Below are 13,376 nucleotides of genomic sequence, written 5' to 3'. Positions count from 1 at the left end.
ATCCATACTTGGATTCCAGAGACCTCCACAAAGGAATTCATGGTATGACCAGGAGTGTCGCGCTGCTACCGAAGAGAAAAATGCGGCATATAGAGCTACTTTGCAATCAGTAGCAACGCGTAGCGCGCGAGAGAGATATCGGGAGAAAAGGAGAGAATAGAAACGTCTTTTCCGCAAGAAAAAGAGAGAAATGGAAAAGCGGGAGTGTGAAAAAATCGAGATGTATAGGAGCCAGAATGAAGTCCGAAAATTCTACCAAAGAGTGAAACATCAAACAGATGGCTTTGGTACAGGCACATCCTCCTGTAGAGACCAGCAAGGTAATCTGGTAACAGATACAGATAGCGTGCTCAGGATATGGAAGGAACATTTCTCCAATCTGCTGGTATCCAATAGTAGCGAAGACGATGATACCACACATCCAATCCCAGAAGATGGTATAGAATGTATACCGCCCGGCCAAGATGAGGTAAAAACAGCAATCAACCGGCTGAAGAATAATAAAGCAGCAGGAGCCGATGGCTTACCAGCCGAGCTATTTAAAACCGGAGGCGACGCGCTGATAAGGTGTATGCATCAGCTAGTTAGCACCACCTGGCAGGAAGAACGCGTACCCGACGATTGGAACCTGAGCATCCTATAAAAAGGAGATATATAAGAAAGGAGGGACAAAAGTCTTCTCCCTATTGCCTATAAGATAGTGTCAGGGATATTGTGCGAACGACTAAAGCCAATGGTCAACGAAATAATTGGACCATACCATTGTGGCTTTTGACCTGGCAAGTCCACCATTGACCAGATATTTACCCTGCGGCAAATCCTAGAGAAGACCCAAGAGATGCAGATCGACATATTTCACCTTTTTGTCGATTATAAAGCAGCATTCGACAGTCCCCTCCGATCAAAGGTATTCCACGCAATGTCTGAATTTGGTATCCCCGCAAAGCTCATCCGGATTTGTAAGATGACTTTAACTGATACTAGGTCCTCAGTTAAAATTGGAAAGAACCTCTCCGAAGAATTTTGTACCAAAAGAGGTTTCAGACAAGGAGACAGCCTTTCGTGTGACCTATTCAACATTTTGCTGGAAAAGGTAATACGAGATGCAAATGTCAAAAGAAATGGCACAATTTACACCAATAGCCACATGTTACTTGCCTATGCTGATGACATAGACATCATGGGACGATCAGTAAAGGAAGTAACTGATACCTTTAGGAAGGTCGAAGCAGAATCTGCGAAAGTGGGTCTGGCGCTAAACGGCGAAAAGACCAAATTGATGGTGTCGACGCGCAAAGCGTCCATAGAGCTCGGACCAACCGTGGAAGTTGGTACCTACAATTTTGAGATAGTTAAAGACTTCGTCTACCTCGGCACTGCCATAAACACGGGCCGATTTGCGTTGACGGTGAATATCGACGTCGTATGAACCACGAGCTCTATCAGCTATACAAAGACATGCATATAGTTAAACGTATCGAGATGCAACGATTGCGTTGGCTAGGCCATATCATGAGAATGAGCGATGATGAACTCGCTAAAAAGGCGTATGAATACATGCCACATGGCGGTGCACGCATAATTGGCAGGCCTAAGTTTCGATGGAGCAAACAAGTGGATGAAGAAATGGAAAGGCGCGGTATTCCAAAAAGTCAAGCGAAAAACAGAGAGGAATGGCGATCTTTTCTTAGTTCGGTCTATGGAACAAATGTTCTGTAATGGGCCAACTAAGTAAGCAAGTAAGTAATTTTATGACAATGGGGCTCCCATTTGTAGTTGTGTGTGTAAAAATTCTCACAAACACAATTCAACTAATTGAAAAAAAAACATAGCACTCTTACAATGACAACCCCTAAAGTACCCAGCAAGCATTTTTTTATCGCCCATTACCCGAAGCAGTCACTCCCAGGCGATAGAAATGCACATTCGCGATCTCGCATTCTAATTGAAGTAGACACACCGTTCGGGAAGAAATGAACCACGTCCACAACACTACTTGTAAATGCCGCTTTCGAGACTTCCTAGAAGTACTTTTAGCGATAAAATTGGTTGTGACGAAAAAAAATTTTATTTATTTTGTTTTTTTTTTTTCTTTTTTTTTACTTTTTTATTATTCGAATTATTTTTCCAAAGTACCCAAGGTTTTAAAGAACTTTTCTTAGTTGAAATTGTCGTCTACATTAATGTTGTAATTTTAAAAATGTGATATTGCCTGGCCTGGGAATCAAAGCCATGAGGTTAAGAATGCAAAGCAAACATGCTAACCACTGCACCACCGCACCATATAAACATCGGATAGACTAATTTCTTATATTAGTTCAAGGTTGTACACGCCTCAAATGAACGTAAACAATCGAAGTGTCTGCATTGACCAGAGAATGTGTCTGCCCACGCGATAGTCGTTAGTAGTGGCATTGTTAGTGTAAAAAAGCAATAATAGAATTTCGATCTCCTTTTCTGACACTAGGTAGTTATTCAAGAAGTTCAAAAAGGGACAGCATTGCAATTGTTATTGTAAAATGATAAAGGATCGCTATTTTCTAGAATAGAAGTTCAGAATGCGATTACTTCTAATAGAGGAAGTGAGAAACTCACTTCCAAATACTGGCAGGGTATGCAATAGAAAAATATGTAGCCTACCATTGTTTTATGATGTGGATCCACCCAAAACCAGCGGCAAAGACAACAACAACATCAATGTTTTGACTCTAAGTCAGAGTCGCCCAAGAATTTCCATTAATGTTTTAGTATGTGTGTATGTAAGAGTGAAGAAAACAAGTAAAAAAGTATCAGTCGGCTTTGCCGACAGAGATATACCCACAGCCTGTGTATATTGAAACAATTTTTTTCCAAAAAACGCATGTATTTAGGGAATTTTAAGAATTTTGGGCGTTTGAATTTTATGGATTTCGCACTCCTACACACCTATTAACATCCGCATCATGTTAGCGAAAACTTGCCTTGTGCCTGGCTTGATATATGGTTGCGAACTATTTGCTAACTGCGACTCCTTAAGTATGCGAAAGTTAAATGTTGCCTTTAATAACATCAACCGCTATGTATACGGCTTAAATAAAATGCAGAGTGTCACACACCATGTGTTATCCCTTTACGGTTTTACTTTTAATACCCTCCTCAATACCAGAGCTTTATTTCTCTTGCATAAAATCATTGTGAATCGAAAACCAAAATGCTTATATGACCAATTAATTTTCTCGCGTTCACCTAGAGGAAAAAGATTAAAACCTTTTAGAAGGAGAAGCCTCGTTTCTGAATGGCAATTTTTCATTTGCACCACACGTCTCTGGAACACATTACCCCACGAAATCCAAAGCATCAGCAACGTTTTTACCTTTAAAAAACGAATTTTACATTTCTTCTTGAATAACTGATCATTTCACCTAAACCCACTTTAATATTTTTCTATATGTAATGATTTTTTACTACAAAACATTTCTCAAAGATATTTCCCTTAGTTAAGATGGATATCTCATGTCAATTAATAATTCTACACTGTAATTATAAGATATTATCTTGTTGTGTAGAAAAATAAAATAAATAAATAAATAAATAAAAAAAAAAGAACTGACAAAAATGTTGATAAGGATTTAATATCAAAAGTTTTGAGGAGGAGATACTAAAAAGAATGGATCTCCAGCCACTACATATGGTACCATAGGGGTTTTTACAACTTCAGGGATGTTTGCTCAAGAAGTATGGACTTGCCCCTGAAACAACTTTTACCATCGCAATTGAGGCAGCGAATGCAAGTTGCTTCAACAAAAATCAATGTGATTCGATAGCAGGTCTTAAAGTGAACATGTATCCGAAATTTTGAGTGGGAGGTACCGGATGGAGTGGACAAATATAGTCCATATTTGAACCTGATCTATATCTAGTAGATATATTAGGATGTGTAAAGTATGGACCAATTCGGCCACTCTCTTCAAGAGTTATCGTACGCACAATTTTTCCGAACATTTTTGAACTTTTGTGGGGGAGGTACCTGAAGGAGTGGACCGATATGGCTTATCTTCGAACTTAAACTATGTTTGGACAAAATATTACTAAGGCCAAACTTTGGACCGAATCGGCAGACCTGTTCGAGAATTATTTTGCCCTCCAACCTCCTCACACGGTGTCATAGGGGTTTTTTGCAACTTTCAGGCTATTTTCTCAGAAAGTATGGACTTGCCCCTGATGAAACTTATACTGTCGTATGGAGGGCAGTGAATACAAGTTGCTAAAGCAAAAATCAAAGCGATTCGAGAGATGTTCCTAAACTGAACTTTTCCAAAATTTTGTGTGGGAGGTACCCGACGGAGTGGACCGATTGAGTCCATATTAAAACCTGATCTAAGTCTGGTACACGCTCCACGATGGGCAAAGTATGGACCAAATCGGTTACACCCTTCAAGAGTTATCGTGCGTACAAATTTTCCGAACATGTTCGAACTTTTGTGGGGGAGGTACCGGAAGGAGTGGACCGATATAGCTCATCTTCGAACTTAAACTATGTTTGGACAAAATATTACGAAAGCCAAAATTTGAACCGAATCGGTTCATCCCTTCGAGAGTTATCGTGCGCTCCAGCCAGCCAGCCAGACAGACAGACAGACAGACGGACGGACATTGCTCAATCGACTCCAAATTGTCTGAAACACATTTCGTCCAAACATACTTGGGGTCTAAAACCATTATTTCGATGAGGCACATTTTGCCCGTATGAAAGTGTTTATACCCTTCATAGCCTAAAGGCTGAGGGTATAACAAGAACCACATGATGTTTATTGTTTGGTTTCATTCACTTACACTGTAAGTGAGGGAGACAAGCAAATGCAGGAACAACTCTGTGGGCGCCCCCACTATACTGTCTTTGCAAAGAAGCGCGTCCCTGCACTAAATATTTAATCACAGATAACACTTTAGTAGGAAGTCGAAAAAAATGAATAGAAGAAGAGAAAACATCCTCTATACAATGTATTTTAGATGGCTTACCCGAACTTTGTGTACTATCTTCCTGCTGTCGTTGCGTATATTTATCCGACACCACCGTCTTGTAGTAGAAAGGGTTTATCGTCTGCACCTTGTAGCCCACCGCCATTACCGCAAGCTTTAAACACAGCTACACTGTCTTACTGCAAACAATAATGGAATAATGAGGTAGACGAAGAAAACGAAAAGGAGGGTCGGCAGATCAAGCGTATCCGTAGATTGACCAAACCAAGTGCAGAGAACGTCATCAATGTTTTTCCAACATTGCAACCAACGCATCCATTATGGCCAGAACGGATGTTGTTATATTTATGGCAAACATGAAAGAAAGAAAAATAAAAAGAAAGAGAAAACAAATGCAATAAGACACAAGGTTGCTACTAGAGATGATGAAGAAATAATTGGTGGTGCAGATGCGGAAGGAAGGAAAAGAAATTGAGAAAAGTGTTTACAAAGATGTTGCTGCTTGTGAAGTAAGACGTGAACATTCATCCGTAAAGTTAATTACAAACAAAAAGTTCAATTAGCGATTGTTGAATCCTGTGAGAGAATTCGATTTCAAATGCGGTCCCTATTTCTGTGCCAGCTTTCTCCTCTTTGTTTTTCATATTTTCACTAGCTATGGGTTGTAATGAATGATTCAAGAAAAAAGAAATTGCAAGGAAAATTTCATTTGATGCCTCTGCCGAGAAATCATAATAACTTTTAATAACCACAATTATCGGTTGAAGGTGAACATTTAATCAGCCGTGGAAATTCGTTAAAAGCTTAAAACAGAAAGGAGGATATTTGTAAGTAGATGTGGAGGTGATGGAATTATAATAGACCTTAGTAGGAAAGGATTGATTCCAATTCAGAATTTTTAAAGGGTCATGTGAACACGAGTAAGAATTTAAAAGACGGATAGATCTACTTATAGAGGAAGGCCAATAAGTATTTTTTGAAGGAAGACCAATAGGTTTTTATAGGAGAAGACCAATATACCTTCCTACAGAGGAAGACCAATAGGTTTTCTTGTGAAGAAAGCCAATAGGTCTTGTTATAAGTTGATTTTGGCCAAAAAGTTTGTAACGCATCGAAATAATGGTCGTAGACCCATACATATGTATACCAAAATAATGTCTCCACGAGCTGAGTCCATCTGGCTATGTGTATCCATCAGTCTGTCCATCTAAACCTTGTAATCACGCTACAGGTCGCAATTTTAATCCGATCGTCACCAAATTTTAAATGTTGATGAAGGTCCCGGAGGGTAAGAAGCCTCTTGATTTTGGTGATGGTCGGATAATATACAGGGGTCGGAATGGGCAAAAACGTATTCTTCTTCAATACGGGGTATATCAAAAGCAAAAACTTCTAATGAAAGTAGAAAACTATGTAACGTAGGTTGTCGTAGGTGGTCAAACAACGAAGGTATCGCAATAGCCGCTAATAGAACCCAACTTTTAATTTTTGCGATTTTAATAATAATGACGTATATCACAGCTTCGGTTGAAGACCTTCCAGAAGCAAAGTCTAACTATGAAAGTAGAAAATCCCATCATTACAATGATGTGAAGCAGGTTGGCGTAGGTGACCAAATAACGGAGATATCGCAATAGTCGGTAATACATCCCATTTTTATATTTTTGTTGTAATCACGCTACAGGTCGCAATTTTGATCGGATTGTCACGAAATTTTGGGGGGTATTGGGGGTCTTACAGAGGAAGAAGCCTATTGATTTGGGTAATGGATATTATTCAGGGGTCGGAATTTGAAAAAAAAAACTTATTTGGAGAAAATGCCAAAGTTTTATTTCAAAGCGAATATCTCATTTCTGTAAGAGATATACCGAAAGCAAAACCTGGCAAGAAATGTAGAAAATATCACCTTTACAACGATGTTAAATAGGTTGTCATAGGTGGTCAAACAACAAAAATATCGCAATAGTCGGTAATGCATCCCTTTCTCCATTTTTGGTGCAATCACACTACAGGTCGGAATTTTGATCGGATCCTCACGAAATGTTGGGGGTTTATGGGGGTCTCACAGAGAAAGAAGCCTATTGATGGTTGGCGTACATCCCACTTTTCCGTTGTTTTTATTTGAGTTGTACTGACGATGCGTTTCAACAAAATTGACATGTATTAATGAAGACATTCAGAGCAAAGGCGCTAAGCTACCCCAATTTTAATATTTTGAATTTCATCAGAAAAAACCATATGCACAGGGGTAGGTGGTGTAGGGTATCACATAGTCGGCCCCGACTTTAGCCATGATCCACTTGTTTATTTCTTTAATTTTTATACCCTCCACCATTGTATGGAGGGTATATTAAGTTTGTCATTCCGTTTGTAACACATCGAACTAATCACTTGCGACCCTATAAAGTATATATGAGGAAAAGTCAAAATTTTTTAGTTTCCATGAAGCCAAGGTGTGCACTATTATAATACGCGAACTATTGTAGTTTACCAGTAACTATGACTATTGCTGGATTAATTTAGATGTTTTTGTTCAAAGCTCAAAAATTCAGCAAAAAAATTTAATTTACGTGGTAGTTACGACCGCGTAAAGGAAAAAACATAGGTAAAAACACGTTGAAGCTAAACAGGTTTTTAACATTGCTATTCGATTTCTGATTAAACCATTCAAATGACGGACATCTGTCCAAAGTAAAAGTAGGAGAATACAAAATGAACATTACACTTCTAATGTATCACTTTCCAAAATTTCCACTGCATCCACCTTTTATGGATGCTGACATTTTGAAGCCGGATTTCAGGTGTTTTTTGTATTTTTTATGTAACTGGGACGCGCATTCGGATATTTCGAAAAACCAATTATAGGATTAAAGAACTCGCGATTTCGCATAATCTGATATGTATGTTGAGTATGTAGCCCACACAGCAGCAGAGTAATCTACTGCCAAAGGCCAAAATTTAGTGCGATATTTTTTCTAAAAAACCTATTTTTTGGGTACAGTATTTACAATATCGTTTTGAGTGTGCTGGTACCCTGCGATATTTTAGTTTTTCGACGATCCGGATCATAGGAATCACAGATCGTAAAAATCCATCTACTAGAACGGCGGAAAGGGCTACTGCAAAAATTGAAAAATTTGCGAAAAATGTTTTTGAAAATATCGCGGATTAAATCGCGTTTTCTGTGGATCGTTTCCTTTTCAATGAAGAAACTGACACATCAATCGAGTTTTTGCGAAAACAGTGGTTTAAAAAATTTAGTGCCATGGGAGCTTTATCCGATTTATCCCAAAAATAGTGTGTGATGCTACATCCACGGTTCTTGATGGATTTTATAGAAATAGGTTTAGATCGATGTATTTTTTCATGGAGGATAGTGAAATCGGATGCGCATAAAAAGTGTATGCACTTTGTGCAAATTATAAGCGTTATACAGTTTGTTGCACACTAAACTGCAGATGATGCTACATCTTAGCGGCCAAAGTTAATCCTAGCAAATGTGTACAAATTAAAAGAGAAGAATTCGCTGTGTTGTTAAACCGCATGCGCATCAAGTGATTTTGAGGATTTCGCGATTTACACGCATTTAAAAATGAACATTACCCGATACAATTTTATTTCAAGAGTATTCCCCATTTAAAGGAACCCAACATTTATTTGAACGATACCCATATCTTCCGCTAGATGTTAGTGTGTATTCGAGAAGTGATTAGAATAAAAAATTCGATTTTTTGCGTGAAATTTCTCTAAAATAGAAGAATAACTCCGACAAATTTTTCCTACATTTTTTCAACTAACTCACAAAATAAATTGTAATAAATATTTTCTCTTACAAAAATTTTATAAATTTCCTCAATATATCTTTTTGTTTTTGCTATAATATGCAAATTATTAAACGGATTTGTATAATTTTGGTTTCATTTGAATCATCGCGATGTTTAGATTACGTAAACGTTTTTTAAATATTTTTAGGATGCGTAAACAGCTTGAATTTTATTAAAACAAGTTGCAAAGTACCAATTTTTTTAACTCTTTCTCAATTTCCGCGAAAACTTAAAACTTTTTCACTAATGTTATGGGGCCTCAGTAATCATATATTACGTAGGGAGCCCCAAATTAAGAGAGTTTCTCAGTATAATGATTAGAGTCTTTTAAAGATTTTTTTCTTTTTATCAGAATTGAAACCCCCATAACTTTTGCGCGCAACAACCAAAATTAGTATCTCGAACAGATTTAAGAATTGGATTTTTTCCCCAATCTATGTACCAAAAATCTTTCATGTAGCTTAAAAAAAATTTTTTAATTTATTTTTTATGGAAAACTAAAAAATTTTGTCTTTTCTTCATATATTCTTGATCAGGATAAAATTCTAAGACGATCTAGCCATGTCCGTCTGTCTGTCCGTCTGTTGTAATCACTCTAGCGTCCGCAATAATTGAGATAGAGTGCTGAAATTTTGCACCCGAAAGTCTTTTTTCCATAGGCAGGTCAAGTTCGAAGATGGGCTATATCGGTCCACTCTTTGGTATAGCCCCCATATAACGGTACCTCCGGATTTGAGGTATTTTGACGTTCTTCGCCACATTTGCAGACTGAATTAGCTGTAATTTGGCACTTAGGGTTCCTAGTGATCAACAAACTTATATCTCAAAGGATATGGGCATAGGTCTATGTTTTGGTATAGTCCCCATATAACGGTACCTCCCGATTTTCGGTATTTTGAGAATTTTAGCCACAATTTTTAACCGAACTATCTGCAATTTGACATTTGAGGTTCTCGGTGGTCATGAAACATCTCCACGAAACATCGTCAACATAGGTCCATGTTTTGGTATAGCCCCCATATATCGGTACCCCGCGATTTTCGGTATTTTGAGAATTTTAGTTACAATTTTTAACCGAACTAGCTGTTATTTGACATTTGAGGTTCTTAGTGGTCATGAAACATCTCCACCAAACATCGCCAACATAGGTCCATGTTTTGGTATGACCCCCTTATAACCGTACGTCCCGATTTTCGGTATTTTGAGCATTTTAGTTACAATTTTTAACCGAACTAGCTGTAATTTGACATTTGAGATTCTCAGTGGTCATGAAATATCACCACCAAACATCGTAAACATAGGTTCATGTTTTGGTATAGCCCCCATATAACGGTACCTCCCAATTTTCGGTATTTTGAGAATTGTAGCCACAATTTGAACCAGAACTATCTGCAATTCGACATTTGAGATTCTCAGAGGTCATAAAACATCTCCACCAAACATCGTCAACATAGGTCCATGTTTTGGTATGGCCCCCTTATAACCGTACCTCCCGATTTTCGGTATTTTGAGAATTTTAGCCACAATTTTTAACCGAACTAGCTGTAATTTGACATTTAAGGTTCTCAGTGGTCATAAAACATTTCCACGAAACATCGTCAACATAGGTCCACGTTTTGGTGTAGCCCCCATATATCGGTACCTCCCGATTTTCGGTATTTTGAGAATTTTAGCTACAATTTTTAACCGAACTAGCTGTAATTTGCCATTTGAGGTTCTCAGTGCTCATGAAAAATCTCCACCAAACATCGTCAACATAGGTCCATGTTTTGGTACCATATAACGGTACCTCCCAATTTTCGGTATTTTGAGAATTTTAGCTGCAATTTTTAACCGAACTAGCTGTAATGATCGGTATTTTGAGAATTTTAGCTACAATTTTGTCTATTCAAAAATAATCGTCAATATAGGTTCATGTTTTGGTATATCCCCCCATATAACTGTACCACCCGATTTTCGGGAATTTTCAGTGGTCGCGAAATTTCTTCACTAAAATTCGTCAACATGGGTCCATTTTTGAGGGTCTACATTGTTTTGACTCTTGAAGTTCCCTGCAGCTATAAAACTTTTCCGCCAAACAAATTTAAGATAGGTTGACTCTTTGATATAGCCCCGTAGGTGGTACCTTTCACCTAGCTGAACACATTTTTTCAGATTAGATTACATAACACTGTGCAACAAAATGGAGGTGAAAATCTGGAACACGGAAAATTCCTCTTGGGGAAGAAAGGCTTTTGTGAGTATATTATGAACCCCGAAGGACAGATCCTCCGTGAGTCGAACTTCCGCGTTATGGCGTGATGAAATTTTTGTTAGAGACCCTGTGGGCCATCAGGAATTAGCGTTATATCTTTGTTCACTGTTGCTTAGGTGCTCTACAAAAACAACAAACAAAGATATAATGCTAATTCATGATGGCTTACAGGGTCTCTTGCAAAAACTTCATCACGCCATAACGCTTCGCGTTCGACTCACGGCGCATCTGTCCTTCGGAGTTTTTAATATACACACACAAAGGGCTTTCATCTCCAAAAGGAATTATCTCTGCCCCAACATTTGTGTTCACAGTGTAATTTAAGCAATAGTGGGAGGCAGTAGGAGTCTATCCATTGTCGAAAAGTTGTTACACCTAAAATTGTGAAAGGTGGAGGGTATAAAAAGTTCGGCCCGGCCGAACTTAACGACTTTTTACTTGTTATTTTTTAGTCACGCAACTCTTTTCTTCTCATACACCACTTTCCTCCTGAAATGATTTACTATAATTATAAAATAGGGACACTTTTCCACTTCACTTTTACTGTGACCAAAACGGCTGCTAAAACGAACAGATTTCGGTGATAAACGTAATGTTGGAAATGAATCTATCTACACGTTCAGATTTGCGGCTTTTGTCGCCGGCACATGTTGAACGAGTTTCATTGACACCGGACGATGATGAGGGAGCCACTGTCGTTGTCGATGGTGCTGATGCTGTTAACATATCATGGTTAAGCTGGTGGGATGCTGCTACTGCTTCCGCTGAATTTGAATGATGAGAATGATGTGTCGATGATGTCGCCAATGTGGATGTGTTTGATAACGATGTAGCAATAGCTGTGGTCTGGGTACAGGCCAATGTTACGGGGGGGCGAGGAAACGGGATTATTAAAGAGAGCAGCAAAGTTTTCCGGACCATGAATGCCATGATTGAAAACGTCAGTGGGGTATATGACACAAACTCCCATTTTAACGGGAGCACGACAATGGCATTTTTCATCTATTTTATCGTCTGCAAACGAAAATCGAAAAATTAAACAGAAAGCAATAACAAAACATTTTTACATTTCAAAGCATCAAATGACATCAAGGCAAACAAAGAAAACCAAAATTTTCAACAATTTAAGCAAGAAATACATTTGCATTTTTCGAAGGACACAAATTTTGTTACTTCGTTTCTCTTATTTCAATATGTATGTACTCAATATAGAAACCCTTTTCAAATATTCATAGGAATTCATTATATAGGCCATTTTGTAACACCTTTGGCAGCTATGTTTTAGCCCTTTTTTTCGTAAATTTTTTTCGTTCTCTATTTTCTTTCAAACTTTATTTATATGTTTTAGTGTGTGTGTCTTTCCTTATCTCAGTAGAGTTTTTATACCCTCCACCATAGTATGGAGGGTATATTAAGTTTGTTTTTCCGTTTGTAACGCATTGAAATACTCATTTGCGACCCTATAAAGTATATATATTCTGGATCAGGGTAAAATTCTGAGTCGATCTGTGCACGTCCGTCCGTCCGTCTGTGGTAATCACTCTAGCATCCACAAAAATGGAGATAGGACGCTGAAATTTTGGGACAATGCGTCTTTTGTTCGCAGGCAGGTCAAGTTCGATGATGGACTATATCGGTCCACGTTTTGCTATAGCCCACATATAACGGTACCCGCCGATTTACGGTATTTTGACGTTTTTAGCTACATTTTCAGACCAATATAGCTATAGTTTGACATTTAGAGCTCTCAAGCGCCACTTAACTTATATAACAAAACTTGTGGACATAGGTCCACGTTTTGGTATAGCCCCCATATAACGGTACCCCCCGATTTACGGTATTTTGACGTTTTTAACTTAATTTTCAGACCGATTTAGCTCTAATTTGACATTTAGGGTTCTGAAGCGTCACTAAACTTATAAAACAAAAGTTGTGGACATAGGTCCACGTTTTGGTATAGCCCCCATATAACGGTGCCCCCCGATTTTTGGCATTTTGACGTTTTTAGTTACATTTTCAGACCGATTTATCTATAATGTGACATTTAGGGTTATTAAGTGTCAATAAACTTATATAAATAGTGGACATAGGTCCATGTTTTAGAATAGCCCCCATATAACGTTACCGCCTGATTTCAGGTATTTTTAAATTCACATTTCTAGACCGAATTAGCTATAATTTGATATTTAGGGTTCTTAGTGACCAAAAAACTTATATTTGAAATAATTATGAACGTAGGTCCATGTTTTGGTATAGCCCCATATAACGGTACCTTGGTATAACGGATTTCGGTATCCCCATGTAACGGATTTTCGGTATTTTGAGAATTTTACCTACAA

At 38.1% G+C, this 13,376-nt stretch overlaps 1 protein-coding gene across 4 annotated transcripts in view; it reads right to left on the bottom strand.

The window, feature by feature from the left end:
- The window catches only part of LOC141396711 (uncharacterized), a 253,927-nt gene that overhangs the window by 21,058 nt on the left and 219,493 nt on the right, over window positions 1-13,376 (bottom strand). For 2 of the 4 annotated variants that reach the window (XM_073972348.1, XM_073972344.1), the window contains one exon: window positions 4,999-5,138. The exons of 1 other annotated variant lie outside the window; for it this stretch is intronic. The gene's annotated coding sequence lies outside the window, so the exon portion shown is untranslated. Of the gene's footprint in view, window positions 1-4,998; window positions 5,139-12,007; window positions 12,052-13,376 lie in introns of those variants that run through there. One more of the 4 variants, XM_073972347.1, reaches the window with a different exon arrangement.

This window comes from Musca autumnalis, unplaced genomic scaffold (genome assembly GCF_047663935.1).
Source record: "Musca autumnalis isolate F117 unplaced genomic scaffold, ASM4766393v1 scaffold_3, whole genome shotgun sequence".
Taxonomy (NCBI): domain Eukaryota; kingdom Metazoa; phylum Arthropoda; class Insecta; order Diptera; family Muscidae; genus Musca; species Musca autumnalis.
The sequence above is the reverse complement of the archived record's forward strand: the minus strand, read 5'-3'. Positions and strand labels throughout refer to the sequence as shown.